We start from the raw sequence: 25,794 nt of genomic DNA, 5'->3' as shown, positions 1-25,794 counted from the left end.
TTTTATCCTCCTCCCCTCCTGGGCGGAGCAGCATGCTGCTTCACTGGTTAAATATTAAGCACACAGCTCTGTCTCATCCTTCTCTCATCCGTCTCGCTCCCATCTGCTCCTGCTGCTCCATTTGTGCCTCTGCACACCCCGGCCCGGCTAAGAGAGCAGGTCAGCGACCCATCTGCTGATCGACATCACAGAAATACAGTATGCAGCCTGGGTGAAGTGAACATGACCCCTGTCATCTAACTCTAATAATGGACAACACAACTCATTACAGTCAGCAGAGAACAAAAGTTTCGCCACAGTGCAGGACAAAGACGGGTGTGTTTTCAGGAATACATAAGCCAGCAAGGGTTGTTTCCAACCCACCCACCCTGGCAACACACATGTGCTGCGTAATGGAAAAATCTAAATCTCTGCCAGTAAATCAATTTTTAGCGCCCTGCATGTTGCCCACTGCAGAATGACAGCAGCAAATACAACCTCAAACAAGCTAGAACCATAGGTAAGAAAACATTGGTATGTTTGTTATTTTGGCTGTGGGAGGTGTGTAATGAGTGGAATTAACCCGACACCCAAAGCAGTGGAACTATGGCCTGACAGTCTCTGAATATGTTGAGATTAAAAACACTGAAATCAGCCTTTAACATTTCCACAATGTTCTATTTGTTTTTATTGTAAAGTGTATTGAATGTAACTGCCCTAGATTATTACAATCTCCAAATTCCTGTAAAAATCAGGAAAAAATATACTGAGGACATGACTTCAGTATTCACAGCCATCTGGCCTTAAATGGCCCAATGTTCATAATTTTTGTTTTAAATTCCCAAACATCAATTCAATATTCCTTTATTCGTCCTGTGAGAGGAAAAATCGACTTCAGTATCAGCTTCAGCAATCATTTGGACTTAAAGGATGTAAGCTTTGTTAACAGGTTCATTTATTTATTTCTAATTTAATGTGTTTATTTTAGTCTTGCCTGCTGTGCAACCAGCAACGTCTGTTTTCTTCTTCTAGTGTTTTGTGGCAGTTGGCATGTCTTTTCCGGCAGCCATCTTTAATATGGTTATGAAATTTTGAAACGAGTTTTTGTATTCATTGAGCAGAACATGTAATATTTTTCATTCCACGAGGATAGAAGAATCTTTGAGGGATCTGCACGTCTTCAAACCTGTGGTAAGTGTTCATATTTTAAGTTTGGCTTGGAGTTTATTATCGAGAAAATTAGATGCTAGCAAGCTAGCACTGCGCGGTAGCTTAACGGCAGCTAATCGCAACTACAGTCGCAAATGTTAGAACGACGCTCACAGGCCACACAGACTGAGGAGAGCAAGGACAACGGTAGTTAAAGGAGTTAAAAAAAAAAAGTGTGTTTATCATTGTGGCTGTTTGTGTGATGCATGTAAATGAAGGTCGGGACCCAAAACGATAAGGTGGAACTCTTCAGACACCGGCGCTGAGGTTAATGTTTTCGTTAAGTTTGTAGCTCTTTAAATGTCATTAGGAAAACTGTAGTCTTAAGATGTAAAGCAGGAAGGCAGTATAACCTATAGTAAAGCCACCGGTTTCAGTTTAGTTAACCCTCTGTTTAATTAGTTAATTCTGTGTTCAAGGCTGACTGACAAGCCAAGTTAGTCAGTCGTTCATGTAATGTTCTGGCGGATGTCCAGGACGCTGCCGTTTGCTTAAGCGACTGTTTGCCATTCAGTTTATGGTTTACCCTCTTTTAATTACGTCACTGGTTAAAAGCTTGTCTGAAGTTGGATGAATTAAATCCTCAAATTCAGTTCAGATAATATTGCGCAACACTTGTGCTCCTCATTCCGCTGCATGTTGGTGGAGCTGTGCGCCAAAAGTAGCCGCTGAGCGCAAAGTGTCGGGACGCGCGTCGTGACTGAAGGAGGGAGCACCAACGCGTCCCTGCTACATCTCGATTTCCATAATTCCCCGATCTCCTAAATGCAGCATTTATCTTCATCCTGATGCGCCTCCTCCTCCTCCTCCTCTCCCTCCTGGAACAGCAGAAACAGGTAGGACATGCTTCCGATTTGGAAAATGTCACCCACACATCCAGTCAGTGGGGTTGGCGGTGGGAAAGAGTCCTTTACTGTCTAGTTTTTGCGGTCCCTTTAGTTTGTCCATGTCGTGGTTGTTGGGAGGCCACTGTCAGATGAGGAGTCGGTGATAATGGGAGATGCCCTTGCATCCATAGTGAGATGCGTCGGCAGGAATGACACACTGTTGCTACCCATTCGGTCTGCTGTCGTTGCCTCTGAGACGTACATTGTGCCGCAGGTATGCGGTGGAGCAGAGGGGATGGATGCAAGCACTTAGTTTCTGATGTCCTGCTTGTCTTTTTGTGGCTGTGTGCTGCACTTGCAATATAGTGCATCTAATTTCTTCATATCATGCAGTTTGAAAACCTAATAACTGGTTGATGATATAATAGGGCGACCTATTTTCTGTTTCTTTTTTTTTTGTGCTTTCCACTGAGCGCAGTATAACTCAAAGTAGCCCCAGTTTGTGCCTCTTATGTGTTAGACATTTAAATCGTAGAGCTAAGCATCTGATTGTTTAACAACTCTTCGCTGCTGTCATAAAGGCATTTCCAGAATGCTCAAACTCTTGTAATTGTTAGGATGAAAAAAATATTCCTGCACAATGGAAAATATTATCAACCTGTTCCCCAAGCTGCACCTCTTTTTCCTTGCTCAATTATTTCAATGTGAAGCAAAATTTAAAATTTATTATTGTGGTATATATTGATGTTTCTTTCCAATATTTTATGTTTTCATTAAAAAAAATATTTTTTGAGCAATGACATTTCCAGCTACCTGTATAGACACCAGGTATTTGTTTGTCAGAATATGGGATGCTTAGTTGTGTGACCTAAATGTAATGGTAATACATGAGCGGCGTTACTGAGGTTAAACTTGAGGTAGCTCAACTGAAGATGTAATCAGGGATACAATGGTTGTTTACCTGTTTTATGGCAAACATTTACTTCATTTACTGTAAATCCTAAGTGAAAAGTTAGATGTTTAGTTTTTGTGAACTGTATGCTTGTAATTGTAGCTTTTCTGATGATAGGCAGCTTCACACTGCTGGGAGTAATAGAGTCCCTGACATTATTATTATACTGTAGGTGTAACTGTTGACACCAGTCGTGGCTCATGATTTGAGTTTTTTGCTGTGTGCAAGGTTAATTTGTTACAGTTGTCAGCAGTCATAGTGTCCAAGGTGAGTTAATGCAAATCATGATGACGCAGTCCACATCAATGAGCCTGCAAACAAGGATGAAATACATATGTACATATGCGTAAAAGTATAATTTAAGAGTATTTTTATACTTGAAACTTTTTTTTTTTCTCATCCTTCTCGTTGCAGTAGATTGTACACTTTGCTGTGATTTAAGATGTTGCGCTGTTTCATTTTTCAGTTTTAAAATCACATGAGGCCGTTCACGTTCAGGATCTTGAATAGTTGTTCTGCTCGTCACCTTTTTCTGAGCAAATAGCCTTGATTCTTGTCAGGTATTCAAACCTGATAAAACTCTTTTGAGGTGACCTGTAGGTAAAAGTGGTTATGTAACAGATTCTTAGTCATTCTCTCTAAAGTCAGAATAAAGGACAGCCATGGTGGATACTGTAGTTATTTTCTATATCTGTTGTAGATAATTGTAGTAATTGTGTAATGTAGTTCAACTTTGACCTACTGCACCTGCTTTAATTTTACAGCTATGTATATCTTTAATGTAGTGGCCCGTTATAGAGAACATTTCAGGTGTCTCCTCTCGTGGGCTCACCTCCAAATATGTATTTTAGAAGCTTGTTTCTTTTATCTCTGTTGTAAAGCTGTGGTTACCAGTGTTGCCATGTTCCCAGATTTCAGCAGTGAAACTAATGAGTTGCATCCTATAATGCCCAGCAGGAGTAAATTATGAAAGCCCAGTTTGTGTAAAAAAAATAAAATAAAAAAGCAATCCTTCTTTTGGTAAAGAGCTTGTAAAATATGGGTTTGAAGACAGGCTGCCATTCTCATTAATCTTCTTTACAAACAGTGGCTCCATTGGTGCTGCTCCTCTGACACTGTCAATTAATAATGCATACATAATTACGTTGTTTGTTTGTATTTGCAATGCAGCAAGAGCTGACATCTTAATATGCATGTGTGAAATGTAAAGGGCTGCGGAGATTCTTGCATGTAGGACAACTGTCCATTACTGTAACACAGAGGGGGAGGGGACAAACACCTTGGCTACAGTTACAAATGTCTTATAGAGGTAATTTAAGTCTTAAGTGAAGGCTGGTGGAGGGATTGATCCAGCTGTAGATGTCTGGAAAAACAACAAAAAAAAAATATTATGTTTACACAAGCATCCGCACATAAAATACTTGATTAGCTAATAAAATCATGAATTCTAATGAGCCATTTAGGACGGTTAATTACTACTGCAGATTCAGTGTTCCCTCTGTCTGTCATTTGCATATCATGGCGCAGTGTTAGAATTAATTTAACCATGACAAATTCTCACTGCAACAATCAAAAGCACTATTGCAGGCTTTATGGTCCTCACAGAATCTCTGGACAGATGGATGGAGAATCATTCTCTGATGATGTTTCTTATGTGTTTTCTCTCTGCTCCCCCCCCTCCAGCTCGCTCAGTACGATAGCTTGATTGAATGCATGTTGTCCCCAGTGCAAAATAGGCCTGTTGTTTTTGCTGTCCAGATGTGGCAATTAAAAACTTGAGATCACAGCTATTTCATATCTGTTTCTAAACCATTTTACTGTCCAGATTTATACTAGCATGGTATGCACATGCCAGTTTTCACTTAAAATAATCATCATATTTATATGACTGAATAGACAATTGAAATTGTTTACACTAAGGCAGCTCTCTCCTTTTCTTATATTTACAAAATGTGACATTGGTTAAGGCCTTCTTCAACTGAATTTGACTCAGGATTTTCTCACGTACAGTGAGGAAGTGTTCACTGGATGAACGTAGCCATTCTCTTGTGAAGGACACATTTTTTAAATTAACAACACACCTAACCCGAACAACTGTTATGTGTTTGCTTCACCATTTTGATGTTAGCAGTACTGCCTCCAAAAGATTTGGCTGTTCGACCTGTAAAGTGACTCATGTTATAAGTAAAATACCCATCTAGAGTGACTGATAGCACAGCTTGCCAACAGTGCCCTTCAAATGTTATGTGCAGTGTTTAATTGTGCCAGTTGTAACTACCAGATTGCACAAAATGCTTAAATAAGCAGCCACATTTTCTTATTTGTTTTTATCACCCAATACAGCTTTGTGCAGCTGTTTACCTTATTATGTAAGGAATGTCTAATTGTGCTGTTGTTGGCCATGCTGGCAAAAGTGGACTTTCAGCACTTGTAGTTGAATAATCTGGACTCCAGGGTAAACCGCACATTAGAGGGCTTACAGTGGGGTGTTTGTATTGGGTGCATTCAGGTCAAACCTTTTGCTCAACAAAGCCTTCACTGAGACTTAAGGAACTTGCAGGATTTCATTTTCGAGGAATTACGCATTACCATGTATGTGACAAACTTGTAGAAAACAGACTTGTAATAGAATATAAATTTCTCTATTACTTTTATATGTTTCTGTATGTTTTAGACATGCATTGTTTTTTAGGATTCTTTTCTTTCATACTTGAACCTCCTAGGCTTAAAATTCCTGCCATGTATGAGACACAGCAGGTACCTCCTGAGTGGTCACCTAAGTTCCTTCCTGCTGACTTGCTGTTCTGTGTTACACTCCCCTACAATTCATTCTACATGTCTGTGTGGCGTTAGAAAAGAGTGGGAGATTTTTAAGTTGCATGGTGGGAGTGCACATTCTGCCCGTGAATAGGATAGCTATTTGCAGGAACAAATTGAATCACTCAAAATAGAGCATCTGCAAACAAAAATTTAGGCGTTATTTTGGAGTATGAGAGATGAATTACACCCAGAAAAAATTATGAAACCAATTCCTGTGAGCTGTTGTTGGAAGATGAATCCTGTGCATTTGCTGCAGGTTGTATTTTGAGAAGCTGGAATACAGGTTTTTGTTTATTTTGTGGAAGTGCCGCCTTCAACATGCAGCAGGATGCATATGCCTTCAATCAGTAATTACTGTCAATGCTAGTATCACAGAAGAAGTCAGAGAAGCCATTGGTGGAACGAAAAGTGAGAAAAGTAGGATTAGGTGATTTAACAGAATAGAGATCCCAAAAATTACCCAAGAAACAAGCTCCATTCATTTCTCCACGAGAGACTTTGCTCTTTTTTGGAACACGTGGGAGGGCAAAATGTTCAATAAATGTGGGCTTTATTTGATATGCTCTGATTGTAATGTCGTGTAAGTAGTGTCTTAAAAGCTGAAACTCTCAACCTAAGAAAAACAGCAGACTCGGTTGTTTCAGTAAAAACTCAAAAACAACATATCAAAGTGACTTAGCCCTCTGTTTGTTATATGAATTATGACTTGTCCATCCAAATAGCGTAAAGTTGTTTCAGAGCCACAAAGTCCACAGAGGGAGGGGATGGTAGTGGTGGGATGGGTCAATAGAATGTTGGACATGGGAGACCACTGTTTCCTACAGTTAATGCAATTGCCACTGCTTGCACTGACACACCTTGAGAGGAGAGCTATGTGAGGATGCTTTTCATAGGCATTAGCTTTAACACCATCATCCCGGGCAGACTTGTTGCTGAACTTACTAACCTAGGACTTTCCCAATCCACCACTGACTCAAGGACTTTCTGACCAACCCCCATCTGCAGACTGGTTGACCCTTGCTTCCCATCCACCCTTACACTTAGCACCGGCTCCCTCCAGGGCTGTGTGTTGAGTCCCATCCTCTGTTCCCTTTACACTCATCACTATGACCCCACCCATTCCACCAACACCACCTTCAAGTTCATGGATGACATGACTGTGGTTAGACTTATCTCAGGAGGAGACGAGATAGCCTACAGTCCAAAGACTGACAGTGTGGTGTTCGGAGACCAGGCCCGTCCTGAACTCTTCAAAAACAAAAGAACTCATAATAGACTTCTGGAAGAACAGTGCAGATTCTGGCCCGCTATACATCAACGGGGACTACGTGGAAAGGGTCCCTCCTGAAAACCAACCTCCAGGGGAAGCTGCTGTTGTCCTACTGGTGCTGCTCCATTGGTAGTATGGTATGCTGCATGGTATGCCAGATGCTCAGTAGTGGACAGGAGAGCCTTTCAGAGGGTCATTGGAGGACTTATTCAGCTTTTGCTGCCTCAGTCAAGCAGCCAGTATGAAAGACCCATCCCACCCTGGACATCATCTGTTTGACCTGCTGCCCTCTGGTTCTGGTCCATCAAGTCACAGACAAACAGACTTCAGAACAGCTTCTGCCCTAGAGCCATGCGAGAACTGAACACTGCCCAACACTGACACTGACTGTCTGGGATCTGTTGGGACTGTCCGCACTACAATGCTACAATATTACACTTAGACCTGTTCTTTCATTCATGAAAAAATGGTTTCTGGTGACAGTTCATGATGGTTAGTTAGAAGTTGGAGATAAAACTGCCTTGCAAATTTTAACAAATTAAACGCTATAGTTGTAACTTTCTGAAATTACAATTAACTAAAGGTATGCAAATATATGGTATACACAATCTAAGTAAGTAATTACATAGTAGATATTAGAAATGTTGGGAGAAAATCTTGATGAGCTTTCTTGTACCAACTTTTTCTGTGTATAGCACATTGAAAGAAGAAAGAAAAGTATGGGACCACAAACAGGCTGAAGACACTACGAAATAGAAGTCAGATGTCGTCTCCACAGGTGAAGAGTGAGTCAACAAAATGAAATGCAGAGAAACAGTGCATCATCTTGTGCTTTTTCCGTTGAGTTTAAAATTGGTTTGCTGTGCCAGCGTGGGTAGATTGAACATCTGGATTGAATGGGCTGCTCTTTCCACACCTGTGTATCAGCTTCATGCTATTTTTAATCTTAAAGGTGCGTTTAGAGCAAGGTTGGAGGATTTACTGTCTGCTGTTCGGTGTGTTATAGATGTTGCGGTGGTAATTTATACCTGCAATATGAACTGGGGTGGTGATATGGGATTTCATGTGGTGTTGACAGTATCATGTTGGTAATAAAGACGTACTGTATATGGAATTGTTTTGGGTAGGTGTCATGCTGCAGGTCATGGGGTTAACATATTAAAGGTCGTTTAATAGGACTGCCTGGTTCGAAGAACCTTGATCTCTTGCCAAAATATCAGCAGTAGGAGACCAGAATGAACCAACACTGTACTCTGGGGGTGTGCATTCACGGTAATATACTGTACTATACTGCAGTAAGGTCATCCAGGAGTCACAATCATTTGTTATTGTGTGGAATTGTTGTGGCATTGAAGATGTCCTTGTGTTGTTCAGGGTCCTTTTCCAGATTCAGTTATATTTTTTTCCCCAAATTCTCTTTCGATTTCATTGATTCAATAAGAAAATCTTCTCAATTTTCTGAATATCTATGAATTTTATACATAGCAGTATTTTTTAGCAAATGGATCTTCTGCAGGGCAGCCTCCACATGCAGTTTGAATACCGGGTTAGTGGGTCTGACGGAGGCTACTTTCATGTTCAGCCATTGCTCCTCCTTGTTTACAGTGTTTGAGTAGGAAGGGATGTAGCTTTTACATTTTTTCCAACAGAATATCTGACTTTGTGCAAACAGCCACAAGGTCTTCAACAAACTGGCGTCTTGCATCTGCCGATGTTGTTGCGCTTCTGAGAGTTTGTTGAAGTGATGGACTCTTGCTAGTGTGCTGCCTCTCTCTCTGTCTCTCAGAGGACCTCAGGGGTGTGTGTGTGTGTGTGTGTGTGTGTGTGTGTGTGTGTTTGTGTGTGTGTGTGAGACAAAACATAGCAGTGTAGTTTTCTTTTTTTTGCTAAGGCACTGTGAAAAATGTTTGTAATTGTAGGGAAAACACAGATTTTTATAAATTGCATCCACATTTTGGCAATTTTGCCAATATTCTGCAATTTAATCCTTTTGTTTCTTTCTCTTGCTATCATGTGTTTTCACCAGTCTTCATCAATTAGCCACTGATAATGTAGCAACTCATCCATGTAACAAACAAACTTGTGCATTGTCTCTCTGAATAATATAGTGAAAAACTCACATTTTTTTCAACATTTGTAGAAATAACATTAGCAAAAATTAGTATGTCAAGCATTTCTATCCCTCATTTTATAGAGTTTAAATCTCAAATGAGGGATGTCTTGATAATATCTCTGTGTCTGGGATATCCCTCTGTCTTGCTTCTTGTGAGGAGGTCTGTTTGAAATCCCAACAAATCTCTGAAACACGGCTAACATCACCTTCTGGTGTACATGCTGTCATATTGTCATTCTTTTGATTTATTTTTAAAGCCCTCTGCACAGTATTGAATTTGATAAATATCATTGCCATACCTTATGTTTTTATGTTGCTCCATCTTATTGGATTATAGATGAAAAAATGGCCCCAAACTTTGGATTAAATCCAGAAGTTATTGAGTGTAAATTGGTTTACACTTACCGTCATATGCATCTCCATTGGCCAGATCTCAGATCTGATTGCAGTCCGCATGGTTCTCCCATGCTGCATGAAAATCAGGGTCGTTCCTACTCCAGTCCAGAGGATGGTAGTAGTGCACCCGACCGTTCTGTTAAAGGACTAAAATCTTTTTACACATTACCACCATTTTAAGGAAATCATCAGGCTAATAATCCTAAGCTTACATAAAAGGCTACTGTAAAGTTTATTTTTTTAAATAATAAAGCAGCAGAAGTAGATCTTGAACAGCCAAGTCAAGTCACCTGATGTCAATCATCATTTGCCAGAAAACCAGACTGAATTCAGCCCCCTGCCAAACAAACAAGTCCAGTTGCCTTTGGAAGCACTTAGAACTATGCAGAATACAAATCAAATATTACATAGTTTGACTATAAATTCCTGTAACTTGTTACTCCCTACCTCCTAAAATTGCGAGCCTATGTACTTAAAAGACTACAGTTCCTTCTCTGTTAATCAGATGTTTATTTCGACACCCTCAAATTGAAGCCAGTACTTTAACCTCATACTCGTTATTTAATTTTAAATGAGTCAACACAGCAACACGATTCCCTGTCTCAATACTTTCTGACAGCCCTGTGCTGTATGTAATATTTCAGCAAGACAATGTTACAATTGTCATCCTTGCTCAAATAAACACTGTGATCATGGAGCGAAACGTAACGGACAAATGCAGAGTAGATCAGTGTCTGAAAAATAATGTCACCATTATATGAAGGTGTTTTCCTGTTGGTTGATCACTGTATGCAGTTGATGCAAAGCTAATGAGTTAGTACTCATATTTATTCATACTATGTGTTTCATTGTTTGCTAGACTGAATGCACTGGATTTTTGATCACACGTGATGTAAAAAGAGACACAAAGGAGTATATTTGCATGTTATGCACGTAGAATCGTATCTCTGCAGGCACATAAGCAATATGATCAGGATTCCATAGCATTTGCCACTGCATTTTCCCCCATTTTTGGTGGTTTTATGAAGATTTAGGTGAAGCCATTATTACAGCAGCAAAATGCATGATGTAATTGTCAACCTGTGGTTTGTTTGTTTGGCTTTGTAGTTGCAAGCTTGTTGCTCACTTCTGCTAAATTTACTTGAGAAGTAATAGGCTGCATTGGCTTAGATGCATGATGATAGTGATGCATGTAAGCAGTTTACTGTAACATCCGTGCTCCACCTTAGAGCAGAGCTATTTTCCTCGACTGCCTCATGGTCTCCACATGGCTTCATGCTGTAACTTTTCTTCTGCTTTAGTTTCACTAAAGTTCTGTCCAGTTAAACTAAACATTTTTGAGTGCTTTTTGGCTGCAGGGATTTGATCATATGTCAAGACATCTCAGTGTCTGTGTTAGTCAGTGTTTGTATTTGGACACGTCTTTCCATAGTGCCTGGTCTGTCTACAGCCCCAAGTAACAATTACACCCCCCTGAGGAGCCATATCTCACACTACATGAATTTACTGTATTTTACTGTAGGTTCCCATCTCAGTGTTTTAACACAGTAATTTACTGTGCAATCTTTGAAGTGCCTTGCTCCTGACAAATAGTTCAATAAACCTTGTTTTTGTTCAGTGGTATGGCTATTAGAGCCCTCCTGACATATCATAAACTATTACTGTGATCTGTTTGGACATTAACGGTTACAGATGTTCCAGGAACTTGCCAGTGAGGCTGGAAGCTGCGCTGCATGTGATGAAATCCTCTGTGCTACTGTACTTTATCAAATGTAAACAGACTAGTGAGTGCAGAACTTTCTTAAGTTGCAATGTTTTCACTTTAGACATTTCTGCCTGTAGTGAGAGGAAAGATGTAGTCTGATTTCTGTTTAAAGAGTCAAGCTGATGTGCCCCATCTCACTGTGGCAGTATATGGTGGCAAGTCAGAAGAAGCATCTAAGTATAGTTCTGTGTGTGCATGCATCTTGCAGTTTGTGTATATATATATGTGTGTGTGTGTGTGTGTGTGTGTTTGTGTTTGTTTGTGTGTGTGTGTGTGTGTGTGTGTGTGTGTGAGTGTGTGTGAGAGAGAGAGAGAGAGAGAGAGAGAGAGTGTGTGTGTGTGTGTGTGTGTGTGTGTGTGTGTGTGTGTGTGTGTGTGTGTGAAGGTTTTGGGGGTACTGTCTATTTACAGCTCAGCCTGTGGGAGATGTCCAAGTCCAACAGAAAGGGCAGAGGGGCATGGGAAGACCTCCACTCTGCCTCATGTGTCATCCTTTTTCTGTTAGGAAGCAATGTGTGTGTGTGTGTGTGTGTGTGTGTGTGTGTGTGTGTGTGCACTGTTGTGTCAAGGTTGCTGAAAATAGTCTCAGTGCATAAGTAAAAGAATATGACTGTTGCATGCTCATGCACACTCACAATTGTTCAGGGGGAATTGTCTAACAAGATTATCCTTGTGGCTCGCCCCACAGCCAGTTGTTTACAAGGCCAAATACTTTCTCTTCCACTGATAGTGATTCATTATTTTCAGAGAGAGAGAGAGAGAGAGAGAGAGAGAGAGAGAGAGAGAGAGAGAGAGAGAGAAATAAAGAAACAAACTTTTATTTGGCTTTATTTTACTTTGAATTGAAGAATGTTTCAATACCCAGGTTGTCTCGAGGTATTTCCAAATCAACAAAATATCAGCCTTCAGATCCTTCAAGGCCCACTCAGTAATCTTTTTGACAATGTATGTTACAGGGTTTTTTTCCCCACACAAAGTAATCATAACTTAATGTCCCCTTGCTTTTTGCAGAGCTTTCAACCACATCTCACTGTCTTCATCAGAGGATGTAATTCGCTAAGTTGTTGGAGATGCTTTAGTGTGATGAGATTGTCAAACCACTAGTTTCAAGGTCAAAAATGAGCTTTCACACCCAGCTGTAATAGAAGAATTTAGTTGAGCCAGACTAGATGAATTCACTCTCGAGTAGATTCCTCTTCTCCCTTTACTTACAGAAGCTAATGGTGCTCTTTGCTTTCATGAGGCCTTTAAATGCCTGGAACTCCCTGCCAGGCTGTAGAATTGATGAAGCTTTACTCGAGGATCTGCTTGAGGCTTTTTGAGATGTCTAAACATCGTCTGCTGTCCAGCATAACAACGCTCTTCTATTATTGGCCAGTGGGCTCCCTCATGAGAGCAGTTGTGGTTTACCTGCTCACATTCATTTCCTTCAGACCTTACCCTTTTATTTCTCAGGCAGTCCAGCAACCTGAACCCACAATGCTCCATTTACAACCATTCTTCTGTAAACAGCTGGAAGCCTAGTAACAATTTGGATATCTCTCAAAATAGGGTTTGTATACTGTGGAGGAATAGACAACCTAATCTACTGCAGTTAGTGAAGAGCTAGTGAGCCATTCACTTCTAATTGACTTCCTCCTCCCACTGTGGCTGCAATGAATTGTTTTTCTTCTTTTAATTCATTAAATGGTTGATTATTTTTTAATTAATCGATTATTGTAATATTTTGTATTTTTAGCAGTTCAATTGCTTAAATTCTTAACAAATTTTTCATAAAAGTAATTGCTGTCAATTATTTTTCTAACCTAATCATTACTCTAATTACTTCCGCCCTACCTGCAATAGAAACACAACAGAGTTATGCCACAAAAATAGAAATAATGTGGCAAAGCACTCCATCCCTACTGCTTTACTTCAACCAAGCAGCAACTACTGTGTGCAGACAGTACTGAAGTGCTTTAAGATGGCAGGTGCTCTAATACCCCTCTTTTACAGGAGACACGCATATGACATGAGGTCATCTGACGTGCGTTGATCCATTCAGACGGCTGATGTGGCTTTGACCAGCATTACTGTGACAGTCTGAATAAGGTGTAAGACTGGGTGCCCATCACATTCCCAAATACAAATTACACGAAAGCAGAGACTACTAATAGTACTACTACTACTGAAAAATGCTCAAATGTGCTGAAATATGGTACAAATGAAGTTTTTGTATTGTTTCACTTGTCCACCCTCCCATTCATACACTTGTCTCTCGCTCAAGGACCAAATACAGTTCACCTAATGTTAGTGGCATACAAGGCAACATTTAGCTGTAGTGACTCTTGAAGGTCTATCAAATTGGGATTTTTCTGAGAAATCGAACTAGTAATCGAACTAACTAATCGGAACTAGTGCTGATGAAGCTAGCGACCGTAGCAGGGAGAAGTGCAGTCACCACCTCCTGCCACCCCCCCCCCCCCCCCCCCCCCCCCCCCAACACCACCACCAGTACTGACTTTTGTCAGACAGTGCCTTTAAGTGTTCGCCCCTGTAATATTACTGCTTTCATTCACAACACAGCTGTGCCGGCGCTTTCCCTGAAATGTTACTCGATCTTGAGGTGGGAAATTGGTGGTACAGAGTGCTGTGGGAGTTACCGTTTGCTTGCATCATTTAGCTCCAACCCTTTTGTCCAAATTTGGTCTTTGATAGGAAAAGTGATAAATTGCAGTCAGTGTGATTCTATTCTGTTATTCTGTTACATCAATGGAAGGTTATGAGATGATAATACTTAAGCTGTTGTCCTTTTTGTTGCTTTTGATAGCATCACATCACAGGAACAGACAGGAGGACTGAAGTCTTAATTATGAGAAACAAAACTCTGCAGTCAGTGTCTCAGTGCCATTAAAGCACATTTACATGTTAATTTTACTTATATTTTTATCTCTACAGTTAAAAAATGAAAAGAAACTACAGACAATGTAAACACATGCTCACGTTCTGCAGAGCAAAAGGAAGCCCTTTGAGTGCAAAGTTGTTGGCTGTCAAATCATCAGTAAAGTTTTTCAGGATTGACTGAGGTCTGTGGCTATGTGTGTGTGTCAGTGTGTGCTATCATTACAAAAGGTCATGCTAGCAGGTCCTATACAACACCAGTCTGTCCTTCCTTGCCTCCCTCCCGGCCTCTCTCTCTCTCTCCCTTCATCTCTCCCTCCCTGTCTCCCTTCCTCCCTCCCTCCCTCCCTCCCTCCCTCCTTTCATTTGTTCTAGGGACACAGCCCTAGTGTGAAGCTTCTTGTTCTTGTACTTTCCCGTGCTGTGCAGCTTTCCAGCCGTTCAGAATGAGCTCGCTTATGGCCAATACACTGACCATACAACGTGGGAAAGCCAGATTCGGCCTGCTGTCTGCTCCTGCTACAAGCTCTCTAGGTTATATTTAGTCTTGGACAGGCCACCCTGCTTCTACAACTATCATCAGCACCAAAAGGGATATTTGGGGAAACTGTACCTAGCACTGCCACCACGTTCTCCTCTCTGCTGTTTCACTGTAAGTAAATCCTTTTAAAACAATGGCATTCTGTTAAATTTGAGGGCTGATTTTGCCAGAATGGAGAGAGCACAGAGGGATTAGTTGAAAGGAGTTACACTGCACTTGACATGTAGTGAAGTACTTCAGGTTTTGTAATCCTTTAACACAGTTCCACTTGAGCCTCCCTGTAACTGCTGTGGTTACAGTCAACTTTGCTGTGTGTTTCAATGTATCGGACTGCCTTTGAAATGTGCTCAGTAATCACCACGGCTCTAGACTGTGGTGTGGAAAAAACATGTGGTTGAATAATATATTCATTCTTTATTTGTTGTTCTAAGCAATGAGAAGAGACTGGCCTGTAATTGACTTTGTGGAAGTATATGCAGAGCAACAATGTTTGGTTATGACATAGTCAGCGTATGGAAGTTAGGATTAAACTTGATGTTTGTACAAACATCAAGTTCAATCTTGATAACTTTTGTTTAAAACACAACTGCGTATTACCAACATCCTTAATTGAGACTGTGTTGTATTTTTTTCTTTTTTTCTTTTTAGTATCCCTGTCATTTTAATCCTTATTTGACAGTTTTATCACCATCACACCATCTTTGCAATGTGTTTAAGTAGGGAAATGCAGCAATAGGTACATATTTGTGTGCAGGGAAAACATTTATCTTACTCATCAGTTATGGGGGAAGGGAGGGGGTTGGGATTTGGGCCATGGTTGTGCTTGTGTTTGACAGAGGAAGCAGACAGCAAGACATGGAAAGTTTAAAAGTGAGTTTCTCATCCCTGAAAATGGAAAGTCAGAGAGAAGGCAGATGTAAAAAAAAAAACAAAAAAAAAAACAGAGCGAGAGACAGGATGGTGGGAACATCTGGAGAAACAAGACCAGTGCCAAACCCTGTGACAACATAAAGGGGCTGCAAAGTCTCCTGAGAGAGGCTTGAACACACAGTTGTACAGTAACACACGTACATACATGTCTAAGTACACACTGGAGGTAGTTGGTAGGTTGAATACATTGACTAAAGGCCAGTGGACTTAATTTTTGACTGCTTTAGAAGTATCTTTTTATTCACACCTCGTCAGTATTCAGGTACTCAGGATTTAAATATGGCAGACAAGTTGCGCACCAGCCTTATATTGCTCCATATAGGTGCTTGCAATGGTTTCACAGTACAGGGATACATTCATCGCTTTTGTGAGCACAATGATCTGCACAACTCACCTGCTGCGCTCCACTATGGCCTTTTAACAAGACACCATGTGGCTATATGTTCTCTTTAAAGGCTTTATAATCCCATGGCATACTGCACTTTCATACTATAGTCCAATGGTATACTGCAGGGGGCAATCCTGAACTGTAGCAAGCGTTATCTTTAATCAAAATGTAATTAATTGCATCTGTTATACATGTGTTTTATCCTTTAAATAACAGTGAAAGCATTAGCAGTTTTCAAGTGCCGTCTTGACAAATCTTTAATGCTTTATCAGTATGCAGGGAACTTTTTTTTTACAGGATTCTAAGCCTTTCTTATTGAGTACCATGGAGAGTCACTGGTTAAGGACAGCTTTGTGCAGTATAAGGACTGAGGACGTTCAAAAGGTGCAGCACCGAATACACCCGAGGGATGGGGTTGGAGGCCAGGAAGATGATGGGATGAGATGCAGGGTCGGGGCATAAGAGAGCACTGCTACCTTCTGGTGGACTGACAGGCTAGTTTTCACGAGACCAATTACCTGCAGTGGAGAGTGTGTGTTTGTGTGTCCATGTGTGTAGAATTACCCCAAGTAAGTCATCCCCTCGTTCTTTACTGCAGGGGAAAAAGCTGCTTGATGGAGCACTCCCACTTGGATTTTCCCTCTCCATCTTTTTCTTCCTGTTTCTCTATTCCTACTTCCCCTCACTCCCACCTTTTCCTCAGCTTTGACTATTTTTTCTTTGCTTTTCTTCTCCACATGGGTAGGAGACTCAGATTCAGTCATCTTATAAAATTGATGCTGATGTTTTGAAGATACCTCTGTTTCATGGCCCTGTGAGCAGTAGAATGTGCAGAACGTATTCTATTTATCTACATTTCAAGAGGAAAAGAAATTGGGGATTTCATTTGTGTTGACTGATGATGGGTATTAGAATTACCTTCACATGCAGTCAATATGCTGGGATGAAAGTGCAGTAAGATTGATTAAGGTGAGCTTGAAGCTTTGTTATTGGCCTTGGAAAAGCTGTTTAATAAAGACAAAGAAAATTATTTGCCCAAAGTCCACTCACTGGATGTTTTGTAGAGCTTTCAAGCTCATCTCATGACCTTAATTCTTCATCATCTTCAAGCAGACCTTGTGCTAATAATCATTTGTCAAATGATAACGGTCTCAAGAAGAATCTTATATACAGTCCATATAGAATAGCAAATACCAATCTGTGCTTGAATGCATGCAATCACTGCACAATTGAGGTCAGTGATGTCTTGAAGTACAGTTCCCAGATATCTATATTTATACAGTTCATAAACTTTTAGGAGACACTTGTATTGACATTGACTTGAAATCTTTTTTCACTTTCACTCTTCGGAGCACAAACTGTATGTATGTGTCAGCTACAATTCAAACTGTGTGTGTGAGACTGTGTGTAGGTTACCAAATAGAGGGTTTACTGCTTCGGTGATAAGAATGAAAGCACAACAGCCTGTTATGTTGCCAATAAATACTTCAAAGCACAGTCACTTCTTGCTCCCTGCATCTCCAGACAGCGTATAGGAAATAATGGAAAAACACAGCTTGCCGTTTTCTTACACAAGTTTTAAGGAGTGAACGGAAAAATCCTGTTCGCTCAGTGGAAATAGCCCCTGAGAGGAAATAACTTGACCATGCTAATGCCGGGTCCAGAGACGAGCGTACCACGACCATTAAAGTGCCAGGAGAGAGATACAATCAATGAACCCACGCACTCAGTGCACCAAAGAACAGCGCAGGGCAAAGCATAGTGAGGAGCTACCTGCATGCCTGTGCTCACACAGTTCCTGCTCCACAGAAACACAGAGACACAGATATTCCTTTCTGCCAGCTATCTCTGTTTCAGTGGAGCCGAGGGGTTGTGCCCATTCTATGCAAAGTGTCACTTTAGTGCCTTAACAGCAAACTTCTCCTCCTAAAATAGCCAGCTGTCCCAGTCTGCTTGTGGGGTTACTCAGTTCAGTCATTTGTCTGAGTTAATTAGCTTCTTGTAATGATTGCAGCTAGAAGCAGAAAGAGAATATATGTAGAAAGAATGGTATGAGGGCCTGATGGAGAGACAGAGCAGAGGTGAGGGAGGAGCAGAGGAGGAGAAGGAGTAATCAAATCACTGTGTTACTTCATTGTACTAAAAAGCGACGAGTCTTAACAGGGACTTGAAAGTCGTTATGTATATTTTGCCTATAAACATCAACATATGGTTCTGTAACAGTGTTAGTGGCCATTCAGATGTCCTTCTAAAAATGCATGGAAAATGTCAGCAGTGCCGCTTTTATCCTTTGATCCAAGGCACTTGGCAGGTTTTGCTACTGTCGAGCCTGCTGTTACTACAAGATCTTCCTGACCTTGCCCCCCGTTACAGTCCTGATCCCCTCGCTCCATATTCGTCTTCTTGACTGCTCCGATCCTCAAATCTCGGCCTTTTATCCATCCCCAGTTCCGACTGCAAAACAAAAGTTGATCGTTCCTTTGCTGTTTTAGCCCAACCCTCTGGAATCATTTTCCCCCACCTGTCAGATTTGTAAAAAAAAGTTGAGATTTTTCCATCTCAGTTTGTCAGAGAAGCGCCCCAAGAAACAGGCGTGTTGCAAGGAGGGCATTGCCTCAGCTTGTGTGCTTGTCACAGGTCTCCACTGAAAATTTGCATGCAAATTTGTGCATGAAAAGGGTGCAACATTCGTACATCAACAAAAATGCTCTCAGTATTTCCATTTTACTATTTAAACTTGCATTAAGTGACATTTTTGACATTGAGGCAATTAGCAAGTACTGCATTTATAGAGAGCACTGAAGCCATGCTACCAATTTTGGGGAATTTTTGATGAAACAAAGATTTAATATTGATACACATATGTGTTCATTGAGGAAGAATTTATTTATATATTCATCATTCTTTCCAGCAGATTCCTCCTTGTTGCTTAGATGTTTAGCAGGTGTAGCTTAATGTAACGAAAAAGAGATGTAAATAGGGATTACAAATCATTAACATGACAGTTTTAAATAGCTGTACTTCAAGTGTCTTCCTGTTCCTGCCTCACAAATAACAATCCATTTTACATAATAAAAGTCATAAACAAGAGCTTGTTGAATCAGACACAGAAAAAACAAAACTGCACGACCAGGCACTGTTTCTGACAAGCTTGTCAGTCTTATCTCTTCATGGAATGACTTACCTAATATATGAAAGACTGTACCCCACAATAGACAAGACATCCTAGTGCACTAATGTCTGTGGAAGCTGGTGCTGCAGTAAAATCCTTTTGTTAAGACGTAGGAAAAGGCCTTTCAGAGATACTACAGGTCCATATTCCCAAATGCACCCTCCAGTTAATTGGGAACCAACATCATTTGAATATTAAGTGTGAATGGTTAGAGCCATGGCCCTGAGGAGAATTCTGATTCATAAAAAGTAATTCTAAGGTGACATTCAGTCAGGAATGCAAATTCAATTGGTTTACGTCTTTCTAGATACATTCGCTTCGTTAATTTTACTCACTTGTCAATTAAGATATATCAAAATATAAATAGGGTTTGTTCAAATGCACAAGTCCCGTAAAGTAACACACACTGTGCTGTTGCCTCCCAAGCAAGTTCAACATTATTTGCCCTCAGCAGTTTATTTGTGCTACTCTCTTGTGATGATTCTGCCCCATCAGATGAAGGACATGAGTTTCCTCCTCCTCCTCTCCTCCTGCAGTAATTTATCAGGACGCCACAGTGGTGAGCACTCTGCTTAGGAAGGAAAGAAAAAGAACTAATTTCAATGGTCTTAACTGAAACCAGACCAAACACATTTACTGTAACGTGATCCTCCTTATATGACCCTTTTTTCCAACTGTGCTGTGCACCTGTGGTCATAGCATTACCAAAAGTAAGTCACCATACATTGTGCATTCAGGCCATGTTCATTCTAATGTGCTTAGCGGTGTGTGCTATTTATACTTCAAAATAGAGTCTGTTTGATTTGTGTGTGAGTTTGTGGAAGAAGAGGAGAATGACAGTTATGTATCACCCTATTCTGCTGCAGAGGTAATACTGGATGCCTGCCCAGTTTCTTCATGCAGCATTGTTAAAGCTCTGTGATCGAGGGGCTATAACGTCCATACACACTTTCTTGCCGTTAATCCCATTTCCATTAAGTTAAAAACGAGGCTTTTCCCTCTTACACTCACAGTTGGTTTTGTTAATGAATGAGAAACTTGTTATGATTTATTTTTCATAGGTGATCACACACAGTGTCAGTGTAGGATAGCACTTATGCTTGGGGACATTACTGAAATGATGGCCTGGTTCCAATCCTCTGATTCACTGGCCACATCTCCAAGCTGTTTATTGACTTTATTGACTTGGCTTTGTAGTAAGGATTGAGAATGCTGACGTCATCTTCCAACATAGCTAGCTATGTACTTAGTGACATAATTAGAAATATAGCCTCAAAAACATGGTGACAAGTGTGCATGAAATCTACAGAGCTGTACTGGTTGTTTTAAGTCGATTCACTTAAATAATAACAACTCTTGATTATGCATATTTCTTTGCTCATTGTGATAAATGAATAGATGCTAGTTTCAGTGGAGACGATATGTCTATTTCTACACTCTTCAGTTAAAACAAAAGAAAACAAAATAAGCCCAGTCCCCAAAAAATCAGCTGACAAGTAGGTGTTTTGGACCTTCATATTGAATTACCCAAAACCCTCCCACAAGCCTTGAAAACCTAATTTGCTTCTCTGGTATAACAGTGAAACCACCTTTAGCACAATGCTCTTTATGCCACATTAAGTAAACCACAGGACAGTCTTTTGCCCTTTTTTATATTTCATTCAAGACATTTTCCAGGTCACAGATGCTTTTCCACACAGTAACAAACTGTGTCTCATTCCCAAATCACATAATACTACTCCAGTCACGTTAATGTAGATCCAGTTGTGGACTGTACTGTAGACAGAGCAGCCAGGGGAACTTTAAGAAATCCTTTGATGGAAAAGGGCAAGACTAGAAACAGTAACACCCTCTGTCTGTGCATCCCTTAAGCCATTCATCTTGTGTCTATCCTTTCTTACCTAGTCCTTTATCTGTTCCTCCTTTCATTGATTGTTTCACCTCTGTGATCTCTCATTCATCAGTCCATCCTCTCATCCATTTTTTCTCTATCTTTTCTATCATGCTTCATATCTTGTTTCCATTCCTCACTTACGTATGTAGGGATGTAATATGGCATGCATAGCCTCCGTCCACCTCCCGCTGTATTTTCCCTCCTTTCTTATAATCCTGCATCCAACTCTCTTTTGCCTCGCTCTGTTGTCTTATCTGAGACTTGTTCTCATTCCTTTTTATCTTGTTTCTTTACATTTCTCCCTCACAGTCGCGCACCATCATCCCTCTCCCTCCCTGCTCGTTCTCCTTTTCCTTTTTGTCTTTGAACCTTTTCTCCCTCTGAATCACCTGGAGCATGCAGTCAGTGTCTGAAATGCTGTTGAAGATCAAACATAGGACATACACATGAAGATGAAATGTATATTATTGAAATCAGACAACAGGCCAGACCTAATGTTATATATGATACATGCTGTGCCTCAGCTTCAAAGGAGTGTGAAGTCTTTACCTATGATATTGCTCTTTTTATGTTGCTAGGTGTTAGTGGAAACAATGAACATTCTCGGATTAAAGGACAACTTCACCTGCCTCGTTTGCCGTCTCACACACAGTCAAATGTCATCAAATTTGTCTCTGTTTGTGCAGACAGGGTGCTTGGAGGTATTCAGCTAAGCTCAGCTCAAACACTGGAAACGGTGGGAAAACAGTTGACTTAAAATAAGACAAATATAGAAAAGTGCTAATTCATCTCATTAGTAACAGGTTAGTCACCAGTATACCCAGGCTGAGCAGAAGTTCTGCTAAGTGAAAGACAAACTGCGGACGCAATGCCAACAGGAAGAAAAAACAGTTTATTACTGAGTAAGTGTAACTTGCGTGTAACTTTATGATGTGTGTGCATAGGCAAAGTATGGATAATGATGGATAATGAACATTGCTCATTACTGTTTTTTTTGGCGATATAGTCGATGTGAAGTAGAGGGTAAGGGACTGTTCTCATGTTGTCCTTTGGTCCTTAGATTTTGGACTTATGGTCAAACAAAATAAGACATTTGAAGATGTCTCCTCTGGCTCTGAAAAGCTGTGACAGAGTTTTTTTCACTGGTTTTTGGAATTTCGAAGACTAATTGATTAATCGTAAAAAAACAAACAAACAAACAAAACAAAACAAAAATAGTAATAATAATAATAATAATAATAATAATAATAATAATCTGCAAGTTGCAGCCCTATTGAGTATATATTGTAATTTTGTGTATGTTCACTGATGACCAACAAGAAATTGGCATTTGGTAATGCCAAAGATGTGTTTGAGGTAGAAGCAGTTTGTCCTTATCTTAAATGGACTCTTTTGCACTTTGTCTGGTAAATTCTGGAATGACCCATTTTGAGCTTTACTGAATCATGGTATCCTTACATAAGAATGGAGCAGCTATCAACCCACCAGACATTCGTGCTACGTGGGAACAAAAAGAAAACAAAAACTCTTTGGTGCTGATGAAGCTAGAAAAAGGATTGACAGATGATTGCAACATCCTCACTTAGAGCACAAGCAAACATGGTGCTTACATACAGTATTTAGCAGGTTTTCTGTTCACTTTGAAACATCCTCCCTCTGGTACTGCCACAGAATGGTGAATTCATTTTATCCTCTTTAGTTTTCCTCTTCAGGTCATTTGGTGTTTTGTATGCTCTATTCCTTTTAATACATTTTCTATCTGCGGTGGCTGGTTGAATGTGACATACTCGGGCTTTATCCCACAGGGCCACTCCTCGGTGGACCCTCACTAGACAGGGATCATTTGCGCTCATATTTTTGTGTCCTCTGAAGTGAGCATTTTACTTTCACCTTAACTCACCCTGTGTAAGAGTAACATTTAACATACAAAAGAAAACCCTATAGCCAAGGCGTGTTCAGATGTTAGTCATTCATGTTTGATGTGAAAGGTCCGTACTACAAAGACCTTACCTCTTATGTCATAGTCACACTAAAAGCTCTGAATGAAAAGCCTGGCTTGCTTTGGGCCAGACCTACATCCTTCATACTGTATCTTCTGCACGGTACTCACTATTAGAGCTACAGATAAATATAGCTTTGATGTTAGAGGCACGCTGGTGTGCATTCTTTGTAAGTATTGGCATTACAAGGGAGCTGCTCGTTGGGGTATGAGATGACGTCCTGGTTTATGAGGTCATGAAAGATGTGTCACGCAATGGGACACTCACGGCATTTGAATAATTCACATTTTTGACAGCACTGTCTTCATTACGCTGGACTTCAACACTTTCGGGCTTTGACGAGTACAATTGAGTTGAAGCAACGGAGCCTTTGTATGTTAGAAAAAAATGTTTGAATGTACCCTTTGGTATGTGACCAAGTGAAAGGGATTGGTCTATTCTATGGAAAGCCTTTTGGTGATTTTGATTACTGCTGATGTCTGTGGTGGCTTTATTCTAGGTTGGACACTTAGTTGGATATTTCATACTTCTTTTCTAATAAACAGAGTAACAGGCTAGGCTGCATGCTGACTTTTTCATCAAACAGTTTATGACAGTGGGTTGCTTTCTTGGGATTCTGCATTTTCTCTGTTTAGAAGCTGTAATTGTCATGTATGTATGTTGTGTGTCGAGGTTTAGCTGGCACACATGGCAGTTTCTTTAGAGGTGTTTTCCTTGTGTTGTTGGTTAGGTCTTTCATTTTCTTTCTGATCCGCTTTTTTCATCATTCCATCTTTTAATGATGTTGCGCTGTTATTTTTCCTCTCTCTTTTGTCAGTCTTTAGAGAGCAACCACATGTGAGATCATTTGCTGTTTTTGCAGGTTCAGCCATAGTTAAACTGTAACATCAAAGACGCCTTCATGTCGGATGCTCTGTGTCAAGCAGCCTTGTTTGAAGATTGTGTGAGCATTTTTGTACAGTTGGACAGTGAGCAGCAGTGATGGGAGAAGGAACATGGTTTTCAAGCTGGAGCCATGCTGACGATGTTGCTAGTGCATGGCGTGTGACTTGGAAGCAGGCCATTTTGTGCTTCATACATTCATTATGAACAAGAGCGCAGTTTCCAGCGTGTGTATTTGGGGTTGAAATAAATTATGGAAATGATTCAACAGATGAATACGTGAATGTGACCACATAGGAGACTTTTCAAACAGCTTAAGTGTGACCAGAAGATAAAGGCAACAGTCTGTAATTCAGCATTGTGCGAATAGCAAAGTTGCTTTGGTTAGAAGTATAGTGCTGGCCTTGAAACCCTGTCCTAATAGCATCATTATAGATTCATCAGAGATATCAGTATCCAGTTATTCAAGCATCATTTTGCTGCACCATCAGCGTCATCCAAGTTCACATCTTGCCATCATCCTCTTCCCTTTTCCTTTCCTCTTCCTCCCTTTCTGTCCCCCTCCTTTTCTAATGCGTATCTCCTCATCGTCTCGCTTCTTTCACCTCCCCCTGTTCTCCCTCTTTTCTTTCCCACTAGCCTCTTCCTCTGCCACCTCCTCTTCCTTCTTCTGCTTCTCCTTCTTCCCTCACTTTGCTGCAGTGCATCACCAGCAGGCACATTAACATCTCATCTCCATTACCCAGCAACATCCTGTGCGTTCCCTCTGCTTTTTACCACCTTCAGTTTTCTCTTCTTCCTATCTTCACCTGCACCATTTCCACCACTCTCCCTTTAATTTTCATAATATTTATTCAATTTTCATTGTTAGCGGATTTTGTTTTACCCCGTGTTCATTTTTTTTTTACCCACTTGACATTTCATCCCTCTGTTGTTTTATAGTACTCATTCTTTCCCCTATGCATATGATCATCATCATTAAAGGGAGCACCTCCTCTCCTCTCCTCTCCTGTGACGAGCTTGCTCTACTCTTTCAGGGGAGTTGATGCCCTTGGTGTGACCGTGAAAGAGGTGGTCTAAAGCTCTGCAGTCGCAAGCCAGAGAGCGAGCGAGTAGCTTTCACTGTATGTCTGTGTGTGTGTGTGTGTGTGTGGGTGTGTGTGTGTGTGTGTGTGTTCGGATAATAAGAGATGGAGAGTGAAAGAAGCACAGCCTGTGTTTGTGTGTGTGTGTGTGTGTGTGTGTGTGTGTGTGTGTGTGTGTGTGTGTGTTCGGATAATAAGAGATGGAGAGTGACAGAAGCACAGCCTCTGTGTGTGTGTGTGTGTGTGTGTGTGTGTGTGTGTGTGTGTGTGTGTGTTTATGTGTGTGTCCTGTGCAGCACAAGTGTGTTATTTGCGTAATGTATCTCAACCAGGCAAGTCTGGTTAACATGCAGCCCAGTCTATCTGTCCTCTGAAGCTCACCATTCCCAATTATGCCTTGTCTTCCCTCTGTCCTCCATCACTCCTCATCACATGCTCCCTGGTCACCTAATCTGACTCCTTTCTCCTACCTTGAAGGGAGTTACAAGCTAATCTTGCTCATGGGAAACAGGTTTTTTTTCTCCATTTACTGACACTTTAGTGTGTTACTCACCGACACAGTTTCACTTCATTGAGTTTCACATTCACCGTCCGCTGGAAAGGATTTGAGGCCGGTTTTGACTAATAAAGTAATGGAGTATCAAAATGGCAGAATGTAAATGGAAAAGAAAAGGATATTTCAAGGACTTTT

The 25,794-nt window shown here is 40.7% G+C and overlaps 1 protein-coding gene across 2 annotated transcripts in view; it reads left to right on the top strand.

Annotated features, from left to right (window-relative positions):
- Positions 1 to 1,814: 1,814 nt before the first annotated feature.
- The window catches only part of atp2b2 (ATPase plasma membrane Ca2+ transporting 2), a 118,822-nt gene continuing 94,842 nt past the window's right edge, over positions 1,815 to 25,794 (top strand). For both annotated transcript variants that reach the window (XM_076739754.1, XM_076739693.1), the window contains exon 1: positions 1,815 to 2,024. The gene's annotated coding sequence lies outside the window, so the exon portion shown is untranslated. The remainder of the gene's footprint in view (positions 2,025 to 25,794) is intronic.

Source organism: Chaetodon auriga, chromosome 2 (genome assembly GCF_051107435.1).
Source record: "Chaetodon auriga isolate fChaAug3 chromosome 2, fChaAug3.hap1, whole genome shotgun sequence".
Classification (NCBI taxonomy): Eukaryota; Metazoa; Chordata; class Actinopteri; order Chaetodontiformes; family Chaetodontidae; genus Chaetodon; species Chaetodon auriga.
Note: the sequence above shows the minus strand (reverse complement) of the source record. Positions and strands in the feature narration are given on the sequence as shown.